Source organism: Hakea prostrata, chromosome 7, assembly GCF_041222555.1.
Source record: "Hakea prostrata isolate BN-2017 chromosome 7, UWA_Hpros_2, whole genome shotgun sequence".
NCBI lineage: Eukaryota > Viridiplantae > Streptophyta > Magnoliopsida > Proteales > Proteaceae > Hakea > Hakea prostrata.
Window position 1 is genome coordinate 57,088,241 of NC_142606.1, and position 10,059 is coordinate 57,098,299.

General features: G+C 37.2%; 1 non-coding gene across 1 annotated transcript; it reads left to right on the forward strand.

The window, feature by feature from the left end:
• The first annotated feature begins 4 nt into the window (after window positions 1–4).
• Window positions 5–310, forward strand: LOC149011454 (signal recognition particle RNA). The gene has a single exon (XR_016174920.1).
• Window positions 311–10,059: the final 9,749 nt, after the last annotated feature.

Genomic DNA, 10,059 nt, shown 5'->3' on the forward strand with positions numbered 1-10,059 from the left:
TAATGCCGAGCTCCATAGCAAGAGCTTGTAACCAAGCGGGGCATTAAGGTGATTGAACGCTGGCTCAGCTCTAGTTGGGTTGGATTTAACGGTGTAGCTTTGCTAGTCTGCCCATTCCAAGTGGGGAGTTGAATCATGTGGTTTAGGCGAAGGCTTACACTTCATGGTTCTTATAGTGGAGGGTAATGCGCCAGGCTGGTTTCACAGAGCAGCGATAACCTCCCACTCCCAGCAGTGGAAGGATAACAGGCTGGTGCACCTTGAACCCATTGTAACCCCACGAGATGTCCCTAATCGGACGGTCACTTTTTCCATTCGTCTTTCTTCATTCTTTCCCCCAGTTCGGTCACTTTTTTCATGCATTGTGCTGAACTGAGAATACTTCAAACTGGAGAATTAATTAGTTTGGAAGTACGTAGAATATTTTATTTTCTTATATATGAGATGTTACATGTAACACAAAAAGAATGTTGCTTCATTGCGTGGCTCCTATTCAAAAATCAAAAGTACAAGAACGCACAAAATCACTAACCTACCCCTTGTAAAATTAAATTAAAACAAATCCATTCATGTTGAAACTCTTATTGTTGATGAACGATTCTAGCACCTGAGCAGTACATGATGCAGGAGATTATAGTGAAAAATCGACAGTTAAGGTTTCCAGGTTTAACTCCAGCCACGCTAGCTGTGAGTTTCTAGTCCCTCCCATGAAGGGCTATTACTTCTAGTTTCATCAAACCCTTAAAGTGGTGTAACCTTTCTTCTTCTCTTTATCTTCAACTTTCTTTCTGGAATTATTCTTTGGCTCTTGATCCCATAGAGTCATCTCCAACAGATTGTGGCTGAAAATTTTAAAAAAACAGCTTAGTTATGGCACTTTGTTATTCACGCCTACTTTAAACCATTTTTTTGTTTGTTTTGTGCTGATTAGCAGAGGTCAATGAGTCTCAACAACGGAAGTGTCGTTACCATTAGGTCTAGAGGATTCCTTGATGCCAGATCTGATACTAGCACCGTTACCCAAGAAAATGGAAATGGTTAAAGAAGTGATGATGTCAAATTGCCTAAAAAGGGACATGGGTAAACTGGTGAAGATGAAGATTGATAGAAGTATTAGGCAACCTTTCAAGCCAGGATTTAGAGTGAGCAATGAAGTAGGTGAAAGATACTGGGTGGATTTTCAACAACAACAATAATAAGCCTTGTCCCAACTAAATGGGGTAGGCTACATGGATTCTTGTCTTCCAATTAGTTCTGTTTGAGGTCATGCTAGATACAAAGCCTAAGCTATGCATTATCATTTCTCACCATTTCTCTTAAAGTTATTTTAAGTCTACCCCTAGCTCTTCTAGTTCTTTCAATCTGGATTATATCACTTCTCCGTATAGGGGCATTTATAGATCTCTGTTGAACATGGTCATGCCACCTTAAATGATTTTCCCAAAACTTATCACTTATGGGAGCAACTCCCAAACCAACTCTTATATGATCATTCATTATCTTGTCCTTCTTAATTTTGCCACTCATGCATTTTAGCATCCTCATTTTTGCTACAACGAGTTTATCTATGTGATTCTTTTAACACCCCAACACTCTGCACGATACACCATAGTTGGTTGAACAACGATTCTATAGAATTTTCTTTTAAGCTTTAATGGAATACATCGATCATAAAAGACCCCAGATGCACCTCTCCTCTTCATCCACCCTATTTTAATTATTTGGGAAATGTCGTCCTCTATACCACCTTTTTTATTTATGATTAAACCTAGGTATTTAAAAGGATCACTCTAAGGAATCTCCTTATTTCAAGTTTCACCACCTCATCATCTGGCCGATCATGACTAAAGTTGCAAACTAGATATTTTGTCTTCGTTCTACCTAATTTAAAGCATCTTGATTCTAAAGCTTCTCTCTATGATTCTAACTTGGTATTAATTCTCACTTGAGTTTCATCTATCAACACAATATTATCAGCAAAAAGCATAACACCAAGGGAGATCGTCTTGAATGTCTTTGATTAATTCATCCATTACAAATGCAAATAAATATGGGCTTAAAGTTGATCATTGATGTAGCCTAATTGTAATCGGAAATTTATTACTTTGTCCCCCCCCCCCCCCCCCTGCTCTTACACTTGTCATTGAACCATCATACATATCATTAACTATGTCTACATATTTACTTACAACACTTCTTTTCTTTAGTACTTGCCAATTAACACTCTAGGAATTCTATCATAAGCATTTTCTAGGTCTATAAATACCATATAAAGGTCTTTCCTACACTCTCTATACCTTTCCATAAGTCTCCTAATTAGGTAAATAGTCTCTTTTGTAGATCTTCCGGGCATAAACCCAAATTGGTTCTTCGTAATTGTGGTTAAGTATCTCAAATAGGTTTCAATTACTCTCTCTCATAATGGCCCAATTCTTACTGTGGATTTTTAGGGCATGAAGTCTGAAATTGTTTCATCAATGACCAAATTGATAGGAGAGGTTTTCCCATCTTCAACTCACGTCCTAAAACAATAGCTATCTGGATTTGCAACATGGAATTCGGAGATTGGATGCGATATGGAAGTGATCAAGCAGAGTGGGGAGTCATAACAAAGCTCATGTCCTTCTGGGGATTTGACTCCCACTGGATTTAGATGATCAAATCCCTAAGCCTCCTTCTCAATTAAGCTTAACCGAACTCCCTACCACTGGTTTTCGGCATCAAGGGGATTGCAACATGGGTGTCCTCTCAGCCCATACATGTTCTTAATTATCATGGAAGTATTCTCAAGACTTCTAGCTGAATATAGGCAACTAAATTTGTTTTAGGAATAAAAGTAGCCAAAAGGGCACCAGAAATCTCTCATCTATTTTTTGCAGATGATACTTTTCTTTTCTATCGAGCTGGAAAAAAAGATGTGCTTGCAATTAAGGCTACAATGGAACTTTTTTCAAATCTCACAGGGCAAGAAATCAACTTGCAAAAAAGTGGAGCTTATTTTAGTAAAATGTGCCAACGAAGAAGAAAAGAGTGCTTCTGGGGATCATTGGAATAAGTGAAATGAAAAAAGATGTTGGGTATCTTGGCACAAACTTATTCTATAGAAGAGCAAAAGTAAAGAATCTCCATTTCATCCTTGATAGAATGATGAGAAAACTATCCATGTGGAAATAGTTTAATCTCTCTTTTGCAGGGAGGGAAGTCCTAATCAAATCAGTTATTCAACCACAATCCATTTACCACATGCAATGCCTTAAATTTTCACAAAGTCTATGTTCTCAAATTGACTCTATCTGCCAACGCTTCTGGCTAGGAAATCCAGCAAAAAGAAAGCACTTGACTTTGATCTCGTGGAACCGATGTTGTAGACCAAAGGAGGAAGGAGGAGTTGGGTTCAAAAAAATTGCCAACATGAATGAAGCATTACTGCTCAAACAAGGCTGGAGAATGCTAGTAGAAGAGGAGTCTCTGTGGGCCCGAGTCCTGAAGGCAAAATACTTTCCAAAAACATCCCCCTTTGATCCAAAAACAAAAAAGAAGAAAGGATCTTGGACTTGAAATGCATATGTGCCATCTTGCCAACCCTACAACAGTTGGTGATGAAACAGGTGAACAACGGGAAAAACACTTCATTCTAGTTCGACCCATGGATAACCTCCACCACAAATAATCTAGTAGGGGATCCACAGTTATGGCCATGGCCGACCAACTCGATGGTAGAGCATGTAGTCAATTCACCAGCGTTTAGAAACAGGTAGTACTCTCACCATCTTTCCTTACCCCCTCATTATTGTTGACCATAGGACAAGATACATGGACTTCACTTGTCGCGTCTAATGGTGTCCTAACAACAAAACTTGCTAGAGGAGCACTACAGAAAATGAGTCCAACTACAAATATTTTGGGAGCAGAAGTTGGTGGAAACTTCTATGGAAGCTTCCGATACACCCGAAGTTTAAGATCTTCTTATAAAGGTTACTAAATAAAGGGTTATCTCTGGCCACACCATTAACACCTTGGATCAATACCTCACCACTCTGTAGATTGTGCAATTACACCAATGAAACTTATTGGCATTTGTTTATCTCATGTGAATGGACCAAAAGAATTTGGGCTACAGGACTCCTGGGACTCATAACGGAAAACATTACAACACAATCAGAATCAATTATCGACCTATGTGAGGCCATGATTCGAGCATGGGGAATGCATACTGCAACTACGAAATGGACAGTGTTCATCTTCATCATTACCTGCCACCTTGTTTAGAAGGAAAGGAATAATGCCACTTTCTCAGATAAAGTGCCAAATTTTGAAATGATACTTCAAGCCACCTTGAGATGGGTCGGGGACCTTCAACTTAAACCACCACAGATGTCAGGGCACACCCAAACTCAACAGATTTCAGAGATGCCTGATGAAAGTACAACAATTTGCATATGTGATAATATTAATAATAGCCACTTACCCATGTTATTGTGCGCAGGCATTTATACTTCGAGACTAGACAGAGCAGCGTGGAGCGTTGGGTTCATATGGAATGGAAAAATACAACATCTACATAAAGGTATCATCAACAAAAGGACAAAACCACAAGCTATAATTCATGGAATTCAAAAAGGACTCAAGTTCGCAGATCAACAAAAAGTTGCAACGCAAGAAATTTGGTGCAATGAAGAGAACTTAGTCAGTCTATATATCCTAGAATGAAGAACTTTAATTGGCCTTTAAATCTTATACCCTTGTTGCTTAATCTAAAAGATTGTATTAAGACTCTTATTACCATGTTCAATTCCCCAACCCTCCAAAAAACATTTTCTTTCATAGCTACTTTAGCACATACAAACTGCAATATGCATGTATGTTGTAATTGTACTGCTTAAGTTTTTATAAAACTTCTTTTACTATCAGAAAAAAATAAAATAAAATAAAATAAAAGAAAGTTGATCAAGGAGACCTAGAGAACAACTCAAACTGTTGTTGGCCAAAACCATATTTGATTGAAGCAAATCTAATCACTCTTGTATCAAGAGAGGACTGGAAAATTATTCTAACTGAAAAAGATTCACAGAGTCGTGGAAGATCTGACAGGCCCTAATCCACCGAAGCAACCAGAACTGGGAGTGCTTCAAGTGATCGAGAACTTTCTTCCGGCACCACTCAACAATGATGCCTTTCTTGCTCCGTTTTCTCTTCCACATCAGATCTATGACCATGGTAACACAAATGCCCTAATGGATGAGTCACTGCCAAATCATTAGCTAAGTATGTTGGATAATTCTCTAGGGAAGGATTTAGGCCCCCAAGGATGTAAGAGGCCCATTAGTCCAGCCCATTCTTCCTGTGGACCAAATTCTTTGCTGTTGGGCCATATTGGGCCCTCAAACCTAATAGATCTAATACCATGCAAGTTGCAACAGAGAAATTCTTATGGATATACTCTACGGGAATAAAGGAAAACTAGAAACTAATACTGCTTGGCTTATTTCCTCTCCTTGGTTGCGAGAGTTATGCTCTCTCGCTCCCTTGGCTAGTCCGTCTCTTTAAATAAAGAGTTTGATTACCAAAAAAAAAAAAAATTCCAAAACTTCTACCAGTCCCCTCTCAGGATGAACAAACCATTGAGTAGAATTTTTATTTCTCAACTTTTCAAAGGGAACCTTAGGTCAGTAAAGAGGGTAAGAGCCCCAGCAGACTGGTTGAACATTAGGATTTAAATGTTTCTCAAATGGGAGTGGGATCAAGAAATTGTGTTGAACAAGGAGAAGGGAAAGATAGAAATCTTAAGTACTCTAGGCTAAGTAATGCTCTAACAGTGGCTCAAAAAATTTGTGATCTTCATAGTTGAACAAGGTAACCCTTTTATTCCCTCTTCCTTGGTCACTATTGAGGAGACACCTTCAATTGAGATCAGCACTGAACATGACAACCTGGGTAACAAGAGGAAATTAGAGGAAGACCTTCAGATAACTCCCCAGTTCAGAAAATTGTGCATTTTTGGAGCTTTAAAATTCATCTCACAACAGGAAGTTAAAAACAACAGGCCAAGAGAAATGATATCAATGGGTGATTCTAGCAAACACTCAATCAATTGTGACAAAAAAAAATGCAACTGAAGAAACAACAAACAGGGTGAAGAAGGCTACCCTTAATCATCTCCCAAGTGATTAATGTGGCTGATATGCTAGCATTCAGGGTGTGGTCAAAACCGACTAAGCAATATTTGCATATTTTATGCAAATCCTCTGGACCCTGCTTAGTGATGCTCCTATTCAGTTATGAACATGATTACTTCATCACTAGGCTTTTCTAATAGTTTTCTTGTGAATCCAATTGGTTCTTCAAGTGGGGACTGTGCAAACTCTCCTCTCATGTTCTTTCCATTTGTAGATATTATTGTATATGTGCATTCCATGAGTTTTGAAGTTTGATTAACTTTGGTGTATGGTGATTCAAAAGCTGAAAATAGATATAGAAATTGGCAGGAGCTATCCCAATTAGGAAGAACTATAACCACCCCTTGGGTTATCTTAGGAGAATTTAATGAACTTTGGAGCAATGATGAATTATTTATTTATTTATTTATTTTGGGAAGGGGAATGGAGGAATTTAGAAATGGAATCTCAAATTTTGGGATAATTGAACTTAATTGGACAGGGCTAGAATAATCATGGTCAAACAAGAGACAAGGAAAACTATAATAAAGGAAAATATTGATAAGTTTTTTTTTAATGCACAAATAATAACTCTTGCAATGGCATCTCAACCCACAAGCTATGGAGATGGCCCAAAAAAATATTTGGGGTTACCTGTGGAATTTGGATTGGTTAAGAAGGATTTGTTTAGAGAGGTGGAGGAAAAGACTCAGGGTAGAATCCAAGGGTGGAAGAGCAAGCTTCTTTCTCATGCTGGTAAAGAAGTAATGGTGAAATCAGTTGCCTTGAGTAGTTTAAATTATGCTGCATCACATTTCAAGCTGCCAATTTCTTATCACAATAGACTAAAAAGTGCCATCACTCAGTTTTATTGGGGCAATAATGAACAGGATCGGAAGATTTGTTGGGTTTCATGGAGAAGAATGAGTAGATCCAAAGAAAGAGGTGGGTTGGGGTTTAGAGACCCAGAACTTCAAAACAAAGCTTTCTTAGGCAAGCTTGCATGGAGATTATGGTCTCAACCTTCTTCTCACTGGGCTGCTTTCTTTAAACAAATCTATTATCCTCACTGTAGTTTCTTTGAAGCTAAATTGACCTCTAATCCCTCTTGGGCTTGGAGGGGGATCATTGAAGGAAGGAAAGTCCTAAATGATGGCATCTTGTGGAGGATTGGAGTAGGGAACAAAGTAAATATTTGGGAGGATAAGTGGTTACCAAAAAATCCAGGTTTCAAGCTTCTTCATCCTGCAGTTAGATCTAATCAACTTATATGGGTGGCTGATTTGATTGATCAAAATAACCGAGTTTGGAGAGAGGATTTGATCAGGAGTTATTTTCATCCTGATGATGTTGTAGCTATACTCCACATAAAGCTTGCTTTGTTTCCTGGGGAAGACAAGATGATTTGGGGATATACCAATAATGGTGCTTTCTCAATAAAATCAGCATATCATATGTTATGTGATTTGAGAGATAAGGAAATTTCACACTTTAGTGTTGCTGAGCTTCAACAGATGCAAGTTCCTAAGGAAGTATGGAAGTCAGTTTGGCAATGTAAAGTTCCTCCCAAACTCCAAACTTTCATTTGGAGGGCTCTCTCAGGTGGTTTAGCTACTGCTGTAGCTTTAAGAAACAAGCAATTGCTGAATGATGCTAGCTGTCCTAGATGTGGTGTGGCTGAGGAAACTGTTGAACATATTCTCTTTCATTGTTCCATAGCTAAAGCTGTTTGGCACTCCTCCCCTCTTGGGTATAAAGTTCCTCACTCTAATGTCTCTCTCTCAGGTTTTATTCAAGATTGGAGTAAAGTTGGGAAGGATAAACAAGAAGTTCACAGAATCTCTTGTATTGCAACCTTCATTTGTTGGGAGTTATGGCAAGCCCGAAATAGACTAATTTTTGAAGGAGACAAATCATTTCCTGGCCGTATAGTTCAGCAAGCTTTAAAAGAAGTCAAGGCTCATATAGAGGCTATTCGAGTGGTTGAGGTGAAGGCTAACCTTGCTGCTGCTGTAAGTAACTCAAACCTATCTTGGAAGCCTCCCCCTAAAGGAGTTATGAAGCTAAATTCAGATGCTGCCCTCAAAGACAACGAGAGGAGGTTTGGGTTATATTTTGAGAGATCACAAGGGAGTTTCTTCATGTGCGGTCTCTGTCCCTTACTCCTTTTCTACACCTCTTGAGGGAGAAGCTTTAGGAATTCGTGAGGCTCTTCTAGATGCAGCTGCGAAGGGGTTTGATCATATAATGGTGGAAAGTGATTGTCAACAGTTGATCAATGCTCTTAATTCTAAAGTCCCTACTTCTGTTGATATTTTGAATATTGTAGAGGATATCATCCACCTTTCTTCTTATTTTATGGATTGTAGTTTTCACTTTGTTCCTAGGGGATGCAACACTGTTGCTCATTCTCTAGCTGGGAAGGCGATTACCTTAACGAGGGAGGACTAACGGCCAAATTCCACTACTTGGTTGTTGGATCTTTGTAATTCCGACACCTTGTCATTTCCCTGTTCTTTGAAATGAATGTTGGTTTACCAAAAAAAAAAAAAACACAACCAACCAAGGGAGGGGCCCAAAAAGAAAGAAACAAAACAAAAAAAAAAAAAAAAAAAGGGGAAAAACCAAGGCTCCCTCGGGTCTCAAAAAAAAAAAAAAAAACCAAAAAAAAAAAAAAAAAAAAAAATAAAAAAAACTTACAAAAACTCTGGCTCGGGTTTTATGTTATATTTTATATTTATTTTTTTTGTTAAATTTAGGGAAGAAAGAAATAGGGATTAAGGGGTCAAGGGGAAGAGGTGACAAAAAAAAAATAAAAATATATTTTTTTTATTTTCTATTCAAAAATAAAAAAAAAAAAAAAATAAATAAAAAAAAAAAAAAAAAAAAAATATAATTAAAAAAAATAAAAAAAATAAATATAAAATTATATTTAAATTTTTTATTTTTTTTTTTTTTTTTTTTTTTTTTTTTTTTTTTATTCTAATTTTTTTTTTTTTAGTTGTTTTCATTCTCCTTCCCGCCCATACAATGGTTTCCATTTTAGTTACTTTCCAATTTAGCTTTTTCCTTAATGTACGCTCGCTAGAGGGGATGAAATATTTGATTGTTGAATTGAAACATTTTGTGAAAATCCTCTAGATTTGGACATAATCAAATCCTCCACCTTTGGGCATGGTTCTTTGATTTGGTTCAGTATTCGTTTGATTTTAAAATGTGGTAATGCGGTTTTAAACCACTTTTTTTTTCTGGACTTGAAATTCAAACGCTCTAATTTGTCCATATAATAAAAATTCAAATAAACAACCAATTAATCTCATTAAAATATAAAGGAATTGATATAATATTAATGCAATTAAACGACCTATCAACAATGAAGCCTCTGGTCAACATATAAATATTTCAAAGTCCTCAATCTTCTTTAGCAAAGGAACCTCAAACCAAACAAAAGAACAAATTTCAAGCTTCCTTAATATAGCTAAAGTATCCTCTCATGGAGTTTACTTGGGTTTGCCTTCAAACGTTGGAAAATCAAAAACCTAAGTTTTCTCATACCTATATGAAGGCTATAAACGAAGCTAGATGGTTGGAAAGAAAAACGTCTATTTCAAGCTAGGAAATAAATCATCATCAAGGTAGCTGCAACAACATTACCCACATACACTATGTTGAATTTTTTTTATCCTAAAAGAGAGGTGCACAAAACTTTCTAGCTTAATAAGGAATTTTGGTGGAAGAACAAGGGGAACAAATGAATTAATTGGATTAAATGGGAGATACTTGTAATTCAAAAAAAAAAAAAACAAGGTGGTTTAGGCTTTAGAGACCTTCATTCCATTAACAAAGCCCTGTTGGCAAAACAAGAATAGAGGCTTCTCACGAAACCTAACTCTATTTAGGCTAG